At 36.6% G+C, this 14,026-nt stretch overlaps 1 pseudogene; it reads left to right on the top strand.

Annotated features, from left to right (window-relative positions):
* Nucleotides 1-719: 719 nt before the first annotated feature.
* LOC103089469 (40S ribosomal protein S12 pseudogene) overlaps nt 720-14,026 on the top strand; it is a 174,998-nt pseudogene continuing 161,691 nt past the window's right edge.

Raw genomic sequence — 14,026 nt, 5'->3', positions numbered from 1 at the left:
AGAACTATTTCTTGTTTTCCTAATGTTTCACAGAATTGAATCTCTTGCTCTGGAGACACCTCATATCAGTTCTGTTAACAACAACAAAAAAAGTGACTCTCCGTTGTGCAAAGTTTCCCTAGAAATGTTTCTGCATGAGGCATATTTCAGTGATGTTCTTTGAAGAAATGATTAGTTCACTAAGTTGGAAAGTGTAGATGGAAGTACCAGAATAATTGCATCACAAGCAAGATCTTGCATATACTGGATATACATAAACATGTAAAATATATTAGTAAGGAAAGAATCCAGAGATTAGCTTAGTTTACCTTGAGAATATTCCTATTACTTGTCTTCCATTTTGCTTTTTTAGCTGATATTTATCTATCTAGGGGGTTTATTGATTATCTTAGAGATAATTTTTGACAGATAATGTAAAGTTAAGGCATTATTATTTGAACTCATTCTTCTAATTGTGGGACTGCTGCCAAGCCCACTAGATGTTGATTTACAAGTCTGTTTTCACGAGGATTTTCTTTTGGTGGAAGGAGAGAAGACAGAAGCAGAAGGGCACAAAGGTAATGGAAGAGAAGAAGCATGGAGAGTATTGAAGGGATTTGTCCCTATCTATCAACCCAGCCCCCAATATTTCTACCAGAACTATATAAAGAAAAGGGCTGCCAGAATAGGCTATTTTTAAGAAACATTCTTTAAGATTCTGGGACACAGACATCGCGGACATGGTGCCCAGAAGGTATGTTGGCAGAGTGCCTTAGCCTAGTAGTTAAGAAAGAGCCCTGGAGACATTTCCTTGACTTTAAACCCTTGCTCTCCAAATGTCTAGCTTCGTGACCTTAGACTAATTACTTCCCTAAGCCTCAGTTTCCCACCTCTATTAGTTTTCTGTAGCTGCCGTGGCAAATTACCACAAACTCAGTAAGCAACAGAAGTTTATTATCTCAGTTCTAGAGGCCAGAATTCCAAAATCAAGATGTCAGTAGGGGCATGCTCCCTTTAGGAGGCTCTGGGGGAGAACTTGTCCTTTGCCTGTTTTAGATTCTGGTGGTTGGTGGCATTTTTCAGAGTTCCTTGGCTCATGGCTGCATCATTCCAAGCTCTGCCTCTTTTTACATCCCTTTCTCTCCCTACCCCCTCCCAACCCCTTCTCTTTCTCTCTCTGGTGTATGAAATCTCCCTCTACCTTCCACTTATAAAAGACACTTATGATTGGATTTAGGGCCCACCTAGAAAATCTAGGATAATCTCCCCACAGCAGGATCCTTGACTTAATCACATCTGCAAAGTCTGTTTTCTTTTATAAAATATCAATTACAGGTTCCAGAAATTAGGACCTGAAAATTTGGGTAGCCATTATTCAGCCTACTGCAATATCCTACGAAATGGTGATAATAAAAATGCCTACCTCCTAGTTGTGTGATAATAAAAGGGAAAACACAAATAAAATATTTAGCATAGTTCCTTTCACACTATAAACATCGATAAGTGTTAGAGATTCTTCTCACCAAACTGTAAGCTCTTTGTAAAGTTACCATGTCCATTTTTGCACACCATCATAGCCCTAGTGATCAGCACAGGGCTACCACAATAAACATTTGTCAAAAGAAGTATATTAAAAGGAATATTTTTCTCACATTTGTTGCCTCAAAATGTATCTTGGGCACATTGAGGAATCTGGAGGGTACAGCAACACTGGGGAGTTGGTGTTTGCAGCCTTATTGGGAGATAGTGCTTTTGTGAGGAATATGAATGTTGTCAAGTGGGTACACATGGCTGATAGTGGCAGGAAAGCAGTCTCCAAGTAGCCCAGAGCAGGCTTTTGTCCTGGAGCAGATCAAAGCAAGTAGGACTGATTGTGAGCTCAGATGAGACACCATGTGGGATTCCCCAAAATACCTGTGTGAGTGATATTTTGCTGGTATCTGGGAGTCATGTGTTAATAGAAAAGAATGAGATTTAGGGCTAACAGATTTGGGACTAACAGATAAAATAAGCATATTTGAGGCTTGTTAAAGTCATATCTGGCTTATAACTTGCTTCCTTGTTCTCTTGTTTCGTTTTCATTTACTCATTTTTTGCTAGTAATTCTTTGTTCTGACTGCAGTAATTTCTATTGCTTTCGTCCTCTTTCAGTGGCCTATATCTTCTTATATAGTTTTTAAACTAGAGCAATAAATCCTTAGTCTGTAGTCACACTACACACCTGGATTGATTAACCTGCTATTCAAACACAGTTGAAAATTGAGATCCCTCTTTTAACTATAGCTATAAAAATGAAATGTGGATTTAGAAGTCCTTCTTGGCAAAAACCTAAGGATGACCATATAATTTGCTGTCCAAATCAGGACACTTCCAAGAGTGAAAGGGAGTACTATTAATTATTACCCTGGGACAGACAGTCTCAGACAAATCAGGATGAATGGCCACCCTATGTAAATGTTCCAAGTTGCTGCTTTATGAAGGTCTGGGTGTGTTCGCCTTTACCTTAGGACGCATTCCTAAGGTAAAAGGGAACAGATAGATACTCACAAGAATAAAACTATAAAATAAGATTAAACTAAATAAAAAACGGACAGGATTCCTGGAGGAAGGCAAAATAAAAGATGTACCATATTAATGGATTGGAAAAGTCAATATAGGGAAGGAGCTCATGCTTCCCAAATTAATATATGTATTGAATTCAATAATTCAATAATACCAGCTGGATTAATTAGAATTTGAGGGAATTATTCTGTAGTTTTATGAAAGAGTAATCAATTTCAGGTAGACTAGCAAAAAGACAGGAACAAACTACTATAGTTTCATGTAATTTCATAAATTGGAATATTTTATGATGAAGAAGCAGAAATAATTCATTTTTAAATGATAGGTTCATCTGCAAATTGGAAGGCAAGAGATGACCAACTGGAAAAAATCTTTTGGAAGTTAAAAGTACTGGATTATCATTTAATATATCGCTTATATATGGAATCTAAAAAAAATGATACAAATGGAGTTATTTACAAAACAGAAATAAACCCACAGACATAGAAAACTTATGGTTACTAAAGGGGAAAGGGGAGGAAAGGATAAATTAGGAGTTTGGGATTAACATATATACACTACTATATATAAAATAGATAAATAATGAGGACCTACTGTACAGCACAGGGAAATACTCAATATTTTGAATAACCTATAAGGGAAAAGAATATGAAAAAGAATATATCTATATCTATATCTATATCTATATCTATATCTATATCTATATCTATATACATATATTCACATTGCTGTATACCTGAAACTAACACAGCATTGTGACTCAACTATACTTTAATAAAAAAAATACTGAATTAAGTTAGAAATAAACAAAATTGTGTTAAATATTGTGTTCAGAATCAAATAACTGAACTATACAATCAAGAGCTCACTTTTAACACCACTTCTGTCAAATTCCCATGGACCCTGATTCCTCCAGCTCCGTTTTTCTTTCTCAAGATTTCTTTGGCTATTCGGGGTCTTTTGTGTTTCCATAAAAATTGTGAAATTTTTTGTAACATGTATATGGAATCTAAAAAAAAAGTAAAAATAAAAAGCTCATGAAGAACCTAGAGGCAAGACGGGAATAAAGACACAGACCTACTAAAGAATGGACTTGAGGACTCGGGGATGGGGAAGGGTAAGCTGGGATGAAGTGAGAGAGTGGCATGGACATATATATATACTACCAGATATAAAATAGATAGCTAGTGGGAAGCAGACGCATAGCACAGGGAGATCAGCTCAGTGCTTTGTGACCACCTAGAGGGGTGGGATAGGGAGGGTGGGAAGGAGGGAGATGCAAGAGGGAAGAGATATGGAGATACATGTATATGTATAACTGATTCACTTTGTTATAAGGCAGAAACTAACACACCATTGTAAAACAATTATACTCCAATAAAGATGTTAAAAAATATTCCCATGGAAATGATCAAACATAAAAAAAATGGGAAAAATTTTTATCAACATGGAAAATTAGTTATGTGGGGGCTTATGCTCGTACCATAAATTTGAAGAAAATTGCAAAAGAGGAGTAATGAAGAGATACTGATTGGACATTAATATATTTTAAAGCAATACCTCCTAAAATATTGGATATATACCCTGTGCTGTATATTACATCTTTATATCTTAGTTATTTTATGCCTAGTAGTTTGTTTCTCTTAATTCCCCTTCTTGCCCCTCCCCACTCTTCTCCTCACTGGTAACAACTAGTTCTCCATCTCTGTGAGTCTGTTTCTGTTTTATTATATTTGTTTAATAAAAACATTTTTATTTTAGATTCCACATACAAGTGAAAACATATGGTATTTGTCTTTCTCTGACTTATTTCATTAAGCATAATACCCTCCAGGCCCATCCATGTTATTGCTAATGGCAAAATTTCATTCTTTTTATGGCTGAGTAATATTCCATATATATATATATATATATATATATATATATATATATCACATCTTCTTTTTCCATTCATCTATTGATGCACACTTAGGTTACTTCCATAGCTTGGCCTTGTAAATAATGCTGCTATGAATATTGGGGTTCATATATCTTTCAAATTAGTGTTTTTATTTTTTTTGCATATATACCCAAGCAGAATTGCTGGATCATATGGTAGTTCTATTTTTAATTTTTTGAGGAACGTCCATACTGTTTTCCACAGTGGCTGTACCAATTTATGTTCCCACAAACAGTGTACAAGGGTTCCCTTTTCTACACATCCTTGCCAACACTTGCTATTTGTGGTCTTTTTATTGATAGCCATTTTGACAGGTATGAGGTGATTCTCATCATGGTTTTGATTTGCATTTCCTTGATGATTAGTAATGCTGAGCATCTTTTCATGTGCCTGTTATCCATCTTTATGTCTTCTTTGGCAAAATGCCTATTCAGGTTCTCTGCCCATTTTTAAGTCAAGTTTTTTTTTTTTTTTTGATGTTGTGTTTATGAGTTCTTTATATATTTTGAATATTAACCCCTTACCAGGCATATCATTTGCAAATATATTTTCCCATTCAGTAGGTTACCTTTTTTGTTGTTGATGGTTTCCTTCATTCTGCAAAAACTGAGGAAAGAGATCCAAAAAAGGTATTGCTAAGACCTTTGTCAAAGAGTGTACTGCCTATATTTTCTTCTGGAGAAGGTCTTACATTTTGGTCTTTAATCCATTTTGAGTTTATTTTTGTATATGGTATAAGAAAATGTTCTAATCTCATTCTTTTACATGTAGCTGTCCAGTATTCCCAGCACCATTTATTGAAGAGACTGTCTTTTCCTCATTGTATATTCTTGCCTCCTTTGCAGTATATTGACCATATGTGTGTGAGTTTATTTCTGGGCTCTCTATTCCGTTCCATTGATCTATGTGTCTGTTTTTGTGCCAGTACTATTGTGATTTGATTACTGTAGCTTTATAGTATAGTCTGAAGTCAGAAAGCTGATACCTCCAGCTTTGTTCTTCTTTCTCAAGATTGCTTTGGCTATTTGGAGTATTTTGTGGTTCCATATAAATTTTAGGATTATTTGTTCTAGTTCTGTGAAAAATATCATGATATTTTGATAGGATTTGCATTAAATCTGTAGATTACTTTGGATAGTATGGAAATTCTAACAATTTTCTTCCAATCCATGAACACAGAGTATCTTTCCATTTATCTCTATCATCTTCATTTTCCTTCATCAGTGTTTTATAATTTATAGAGTATATGTCTTTCACCTGCTGGGTTAAATTTATTCCCAGGTATTTTATTTTATTTTTTGATGTGATTGTAAATGGGATTGTTTTCTTATTTTCTCTTTCTTATACTCTGTTGTTAGTATCTGGAAAAGCAAAGGATTTCTTTATATTAATCTTGTATCCTGCTATTTTATTGAATTCATTTATTAGTTCTAATAGTTTTTTGGTGGATCCTTTAGTATTTTCTATATATACTGTCATGTCATCTGCAAATAGTGACAGTTTTACTTCTCCCCTTCCAATTTGGATGGCTTTTATTTCTTTTTCTTGTCTAATTGCTGTGGCAAGGACTTCCAATACTATGTTAAATAGAAATGATAAGAGTGGGTATCCTTGTCTTGTTCCTGATTTTAGAGGAAATTTTTTCTGTTTTTTTTTTTTACTGCTGGGTATGATGTTAGCCATGAACTTTTCATATATGGCCTTTATTATATTGAGATATCTTACCCCTATACCAACTTTGATGAGAGTTTTTATGATAAATGGTTGTTGAATTTTGTCCAACACTCTTTTGCATCTATTGAGATGATCATGTGATACTTATCCTGTGTTTTGTTAATGTGGTGTATCACATTGATTGATCTGTGCATATTGGACTGTCCTTGCAACCCTGGAATAAGTCCCACATGATCATAGTGTATGATCCTTTTTATTGTTGAATTCAGTTTGCTAATATTTTGCTGAGAATGTTCGCATCTATGTTTATTAAAGATGTTGGCCTGTAATTTGGGGGTTTTCTTGGTAGTGTCTTTCTCTGGTTTTGTTATCAGAATATTGCTTACCTGGTAGAATGAGTTTGGGATTCTTCCCTCCTCTTAATTTTTTTGGGATAGTTTAAGTAGAATAGATATTAAGTCTTCTTTAAATGTTTGCTAGGATTCCCCTGTGGAGTTGTCTGGTCCTGGACTTTTGTTTGTTGAGAGTTTTTTTGATTATTGATTCAATTTCAATATTAGTAATTGATCTGTTCAGATGATCTGTTTCTTCCTGATTCAGTCTTGGAATATTGTATGTGTCTATGAATTTATCCATTTCTTCTAGATTGTCCTAATTGTTGGTGTATAACTGTTTGTATTATTCTCTTATGATATTTTGTGTTTCCTTGCTATCAATTGAACTTTTCCTCTTTCATTACAAGTTTTGTTTATTTGGGTGCTCTCTCCTTTTTCTTCTTACTGAACCTGGCTAAAGACTTATCAATTTTGTTTATCTTTTCAAAAAACTGGCTCTTGGTTTCATTGATCTTTTCTTCTTTGGTGTTTATTTTATTTATTTCCACTTTAATCTTCATTATCTTCTTCCTTCTGTTGACTTTGGGCTTTGTTTGTTCTTTTTCTAAGTTCTTTAAATGGTAAGTTAGGTTGTTTGTTTGAGATTTTTCTTGTTTCTTGATGTAGGCCTGGATCTCTATAAACTTTCCTCTTAGAACTGCTTTTGCTATGTCCCATAGATTTTAGAAAGTTGTGTGTTTCTGATTTTCTTTTTGATTTCATCATTGATCCATTTGTATTTTAGTAGCATGTTGTTTAGTCTCTCATGTTTGTGTTTTTTCCATTTTTCTTCCTGTAATTGATTTATAGTTTCATACTGTTATATCCTTTTCTTGGGTTGACCCATTTATCATTATGCAATGCCCTTTGTCTTTTATTAGACTTTGCTTTAAAGTCTACTTTGTCTGATATGAGTATTGCTTTCTTTTTGTTTCCATTTGCATGGAATATCTTTTTCCATACCTTCACTTTCAGTCTCTGTGTGTCTCTAGATCTGAAGTAGTCTCTTGTAGGCAGTATACATATGGGGTTTTTTTTCTTTATCCAGACACCCTATACCTTTTGATTGGATTGATTACTCTGTTTACATTTAAAGAGATTATTTATAGTTATGTACTTATTGCCATTTTGTTACTTGTTTTCTGATTTTTTTAACATCTTTATTGGAGTATAATTGCTTTACAATGGTGTGTTAGTTTCTGCTTTATAACAAAGGGAATCAGTTATACATATACATATGTTCCCATATCTCTTCCTTCTTGCGTCTCCCTCACTCCCACCCTCCCTATCCCACCCCTCTAGGTGGTCACAAGCCACCTAGCTGATCTCTCTGTGCTATGTGGCTACTTCCCACTAGCTATTTTACGTTTGGTAGTATATATTGTTTTTGTAGTTCTTCTCTGTTCTTTTCTTCTTTTATTCTCTTTCCTTGTGATTTGATGGTTTTCTTTATTGTTATGTTTGAGTTCCTTTCTCTTTTTGTGTGTCCATTGTAGGTTTTTTTTTTAACATCTTTATTGCGGTATAATTGCTTTACAATGGTGTGTTAGTTTCTGCTTTATAACAAAGTGAATCAGTTATACATACACATATGTTCCCATATCTCTTCCTTCTTGCGTCTCCCTCACTCCCACCCTCCCTATCCCACCCCTCCAGGCAGTCACAAAGCACCGAGCCAGTATCCCTGTGCCATGCGGCTGCTTCCCACTGGCTATCTGCCTTACATTTGTTAGTATATATATGTCCATGTCTCTCTCTCGCCCTATCACAGCTCACCCTTCCCTCTCCCCGTATCCACAAGTCCGTTCTCCAGTAGTCTGGGTCTTTATTCCTGTTTTACCCCTAGGTTCTTCATAACATTTTTTTTTCCTTAAATTCCATATATATGTGTTAGCATACACATATATGTGTATATATATATATACACATATACATATATGTGTTGTCCTTCTCTTTCTGACTTACTTCACTCTGTATGACAGACTCTAGATCTATCCACCTCATTACAAATAGCTCAATTTCGTTTCTTTTTATGGCTGAGTAATATTCCATTGTATATATGTGCCACATCTTCTTTATCCATTCATCCGACGACGGGCACTTAGGTTGTTTCCATCTCCGGGCTATTGTAAATAGAGCTGCAATGAACATTTTGGTACATGACTCTTTCTGAATTCTGGTTTCCTCAGGGTATATACCTAGTAGTGGGATTGCTGGGTCATATGGTAGTTCTATTTGTAGTTTTTTAAGGAACCTCCATACTGTTCTCCATAGTGGCTGAACCAATTCACATTCCCACCAGCAGTGCAAGAGTGTTCCCTTTTCTCCACACCCTCTCCAGCATTTATTGTTTCTAGATTTTTTGATGATGGCCATTCTGACTGGTGTGAGATGATATCTCATTGTAGTTTTGATTTGCATTTCTCTAATGATTAATGATGTTGAGCATTCTTTCATGTGTTTGTTGGCAGTCTGTATATCTTCTTTGGAGAAATGTCTATTTAGGTCTTCTGCCCATTTTTGGATTGGGTTGTTTATTTTTTTGTTATTGAGCTGCATGAGCTGCCTGTAAATTTTAGAGATTAATCCTTTGTCAGTTGATTCATTTGCAAATATTTTCTCCCATTCTGAGGGCTGTCTTTTGGTCTTGTTTATGGTTTCCTTTGCTGTGCAAAAGCTTTGAAGTTTCATTAGGTCCCATTTGTTTATTTTTGTTTTTATCTCCATTACTCTAGGAGATGGGTCAAGAAGGATCTTGCTGTGATTTATGTCATAGAGTGTTCTGCCTATGTTTTCCTCTAAGAGTTTGATAGTTTCTGGCCTTACATTTAGGTCTTTAATCCATTTTGAGCTTATTTTTGTGTATGGTGTTAGGGAGTGATCTAATCTCATACTTTTACATGTACCTATCCAATTTTCCCAGCACCACTTATTGAAGAGGCTGTCCTTTCTCCACTGTATATTCCTGCCACCTTTATCAAAGATAAGGTGACCATATGTGCATGGGTTTATCTCTGGGCTTTCTATCCTATTCCATTGATCTATCTTTCTGTTTTTGTGCCAGTACCATACTGTCTTGATTACTGTAGCTTTGTAGTATAGTCTGAAGTCAGGCAGCCTGATTCCTCCAGCTCCATTTTTTGTTCTCAAGATTGCTTTGGCTATTCGGGGTCTTTTGTGTTTCCATACAAATTGTGAAATTTTTTGTTCTAGTTCTGTGAAAAATGCCAGTGGTAGTTTGATAGGGATTGCATTGAATCTATAGATTGCTTTGGGAAGTAGAGTCATTTTCACAATGTTGATTCTTCCAATCCAAGAACATGGTATATCTCTCCATCTGTTTGTATCATCTTTAATTTCTTTCATCAGTGTCTTATAATTTTCTGCATACAGGTCTTTTGTCTCCTTAGGTAGGTTTATTCCTAGATATTTTATTCTTTTTGTTGCAATGGTAAATGGGAGTGTTTTCTTGATTTCACTTTCAGATTTTTCATCATTAGTATATAGGAATGCCAGAGATTTCTGTGCATTAATTTTGTATCCTGCTACTTTACCAAATTCATTGATTAGCTCTAGTAGTTTTCTGGTAGCATCTTTAGGATTCTCTATGTATAGTATCATGTCATCTGCAAACAGTGACAGCTTTACTTCTTCTTTTCCGATTTGGATTCCTTTTATTTCCTTTTCTTCTCTGATTGCTGTGGCTAAAACTTCCAAAACTATGTTGAATAAGAGTGGTGAGAGTGGGCAACCTTGTCTTGTTCCTGACCTTAGTGGAAATGCTTTCAGTTTTTCGCCATTGAGGATGATGTTGGCTGTGGGCTTGTCATATACGGCCTTTATTATATTGAGGAAAGTTCCCTCTACACCTACTTTCTGCAGGGTTTTTATCATAAATGGGTGTTGAATTTTGTCAAAAGCTTTCTCTGCATCTATTGAGATGATCATATGGTTTTTCTCCTTCAATTTGTTAATATGGTTAATCACATTGATAGATTTGCGTATATTGAAGAATCCTTGCATTCCTGGAATAAACCCCACTTGATCATGGTGTATGATCCTTTTAATGTGCTGTTGGATTCTGTTTGCTAGTATTTTGTTGAGGATTTTTGCATCTATGTTCATCAGTGATATTGGCCTGTAGTTTTCTTTCTTTGTGACATCCTTGTCTGGTTTTGGTATCAAGGTGATGGTGGCCTCGTAGAATGAGTTTGGGAGTGTTCCTCCCTCTGCTATATTTTGGAAGAGTTTGAGAAGAATAGGTGTTAGCTCTTCTCTAAATGTTTGATAGAATTCGCCTGTGAAGCCATCTGGTCCTGGGCTTTTGTTTGTTGGAAGATTTTTAATCACAGTTTCAATTTCAGTGTTTGTGATTGGTCTGTTCATATTTTCTATTTCTTCCTGATTCAGTCTTGGCAGTTTGTGCATTTCTAAGAATTTGTCCATTTCTTCCAGATTGTCCATTTTATTGGCATAGAGTTGCTTGTAGTAATCCCTCATGATTTTTTGTATTTCTGCAGTGTCAGTTGTTACTTCTCCTTTTTCATTTCTGATTCTATTGATTTGAGTCTTCTCCCTTATTTTCTTGATGAGTCTGGCTAATGGTTTATCAATTTTGTTAATCTTCTCAAAGAACCAGCTTTTAGTTTTATTGATCTTTGCTATTGTTTCCTTCATTTCTTTTTCATTTATTTCTGATCTGATTTTTATGATTTCTTTCCTTCTGCTAACTCTGGGGTTTTTTTGTTCTTCTTTCTCTAATTGCTTGAGGTGCAAGGTTAGGTTGTTTATTCGAGATGTTTCCTGCTTCTTAAGGTGGGCTTGTATTGCTATAAACTTCCCTCTTAGAACTGCTTTTGCTGCATCCCATAGGTTTTGGGTCGTTGTATCTCCATTGTCATTTGTTTCTAGGTATTTTTTAATTTCCTCTTTGATTTCTTCAGTGATCACTTCGTTACTAAGTAGTGTATTGTTTAGCCTCCATGTGTTTGTATTTTTTACTGCTCTTTTCCTATAATTGATATCTAATCTCATGGCGTTGTGGTCGGAAAAGATACTTGATATAATTTCAATTTTCTTAAATTTACCAAGGCTTGATTTGTGACCCAAGATATGATCTATCCTGGAGAATGTTCCATGAGCACTTGAGAAAAATGTGTATTCTGTTGTTTTTGGATGGAGTGTCCTATAAATATCAATTAAGTCCATCCTGTTTAATGTATCATTTAAAGCTTGTGTTTCCTTATTTATTTTCATTTTGGATGATCTGTCCATTGGTGAAAGTGGGGTGTTGAAGTCCCCTACTATGAATGTGTTACTGTCGATTTCCCCTTTTATGGCTGCTAGTTTTTGCCTTATGTATTGAGGTGCTCCTATGTTGGGTGCATAAATATTTACAATTGTTATATCTTCTTCTTGGATCGATCCCTTAATCATTATGTAGTGTCCTTCTTTGTCTCTTCTGATAGTCCTTATTTTAAAGTCTATTTTGTCTGATATGAGAATTGCTACTCCAGCTTTCTTTTGGTTTCCATTTGCATGGAATATCTTTTTCCATCCCCTTACTTTCAGTCTGTATGTGTCTCTAGGTCTGAAGTGGGTCTCTTGTAGACAGCATATATATGGGTCTTGTTTTTGTATCCATTCAGCCAATCTGTGTCTTTTGGTGGGAGCATTTAGTCCATTTACATTTAAGGTAATTATCGATATGTATGTTCCTATTCCCATTTTCTAAATTGTTTTGGGTTCGTTATTATAGGACTTTTCCTTCTCTTGTGTTTTTGTCTAGAGAAGTTCCTTTAGCATTTGTTGTAAAGCTGGTTTGGTGGTGCTGAACTCTCTCAGCTTTTGCTTGTCTGTAAAGGTTTTAATTTCTCCATCAAATCTGAATGAGATCCTTGCTGGGTAGAGTAATCTTGGTTGCAGGTTTTTCTCCTTCATCACTTTCAGTATGTCCTGCCACTCCCTTCTGGCTTGTAGAGTTTCTGCTGAGAGATCAGCTGTTAACCTTATGGGGATTCCCTTGTGTGTTATTTGTTGTTTTTCCCTTGCTGCTTTTAATATGCTTTCTTTGTATTTAGTTTTTGACAGTTTGATTAATATGTGTCTTGGCGTATTTCTCCTTGAATTTATCCTGTATGGGACTCTCTGTGCTTCCTGGACTTGATTAACGATTTCCTTTCCCATATTAGGGAAGTTTTCAACTATAATCTCTTCAAATATTTTCTCAGTCCCTTTCTTTTTCTCTTCTTCTTCTGGAACCCCTATAATTCGAATGTTGGTGCGTTTAATGTTGTCCCAGAGGTCTCTGAGACTGTCCTCAGTTCTTTTCATTCTTTTTTCTTTATTCTGCTCTGCAGTAGTTATTTCCACTATTTTATCTTCCAGGTCACTTATCCGTTCTTCTGCCTCATTTATTCTGCTATTGATCCCATCTAGAGTATTTTTCATTTCATTTATTGTGTTGTTCTTTTTTTTTTTTTTTTTTTGCGGTATGCGGGCCTCTCACTGTTGTGGCCTCTCCTATTGTGGAACAACAGGCTCCGGACGCGCAGGCTCAGCGGCCATAGCTCATGGGCCCAGCCGCTCCGCGGCATGTGGGGTCTTCCCAGACCGGGGCACGAACCCGTGTCCCCTGCATCAGCAGTTGGACTGTCAACCACTGCGCCACCAGGGAAGCCCGCGGTCTGGTGGGTTTTTATCTTGCTCCTTCATCTGCTTTGTGTTTTTCTGTCTTCTCATTTTGCTTATCTTACTGTGTTTGGGTTCACCTTTTCGCAGGCTGCAGGTTCGTAGTTCCCGTTGTTTTTGATGTCTGTCTCCAGTGGCTAAGGTTGGTTCAGTGGGTTGTGTAGGCTTCCTGGTGGAGGGGACTAGTGCCTGTGTTGTGGTGTATGAGGCTAGATCTTGTCTCTCTAGTGGGCAGGTCCACGCCTGATGGTGTGTTTTAGGGTGTCTGTGGACTTATTATGATTTTAGGCAGCCTCTCTGCTAGTGGGTGGGGTTGTGTTCCTGTCTTGCTATATGGCTGGCATAGGCTGTCCAGCCCTGTAGCTTGCTGGTTGTTGAGTGAAGCTGGGTGCTGGTGTTTAGATGGAGGTCTCTCGGAGATTTTCGCCATTTGATATTATGTGGAGCTGGGAGGTCTCTTGTTGACCAGTGTCCTGAAGTTGGCTCTCCCACCTCAGAGGCAGAGTCCTGACTCCTGGCTGGAGCAGCAAGAGCCTTTCACCCACATGGCTCCTCAATTTCGGATGACTCGCAGTCTATTCATGTATTCCACAGATGCAGGGTACATCAAGTTGATTGTGGAGCTTTAATCCGCTGCTTCTGAGGCTGCTGGGAGAGATTTCCCTTTCTCTTCTTTGTTCTCACAGCTCACAGGGGCTCAGCTTTGGATTTGGCCCTGCCTCTGCGTGTAGGTCGCTGGAGGGTGTCTGTTTCTTGGTCAGACAGGACGGGGTTAAAGGAGCCGCTGAGTCGGGGGCTCTGGTGCTCT

The sequence above is a fragment of the Lipotes vexillifer genome, unplaced genomic scaffold, assembly GCF_000442215.2.
Source record: "Lipotes vexillifer unplaced genomic scaffold, Lipotes_vexillifer_v1.1 scaffold563, whole genome shotgun sequence".
NCBI classification, from domain to species: domain Eukaryota; kingdom Metazoa; phylum Chordata; class Mammalia; order Artiodactyla; family Lipotidae; genus Lipotes; species Lipotes vexillifer.
This window is presented reverse-complemented; position numbering and strand designations above follow the sequence as displayed.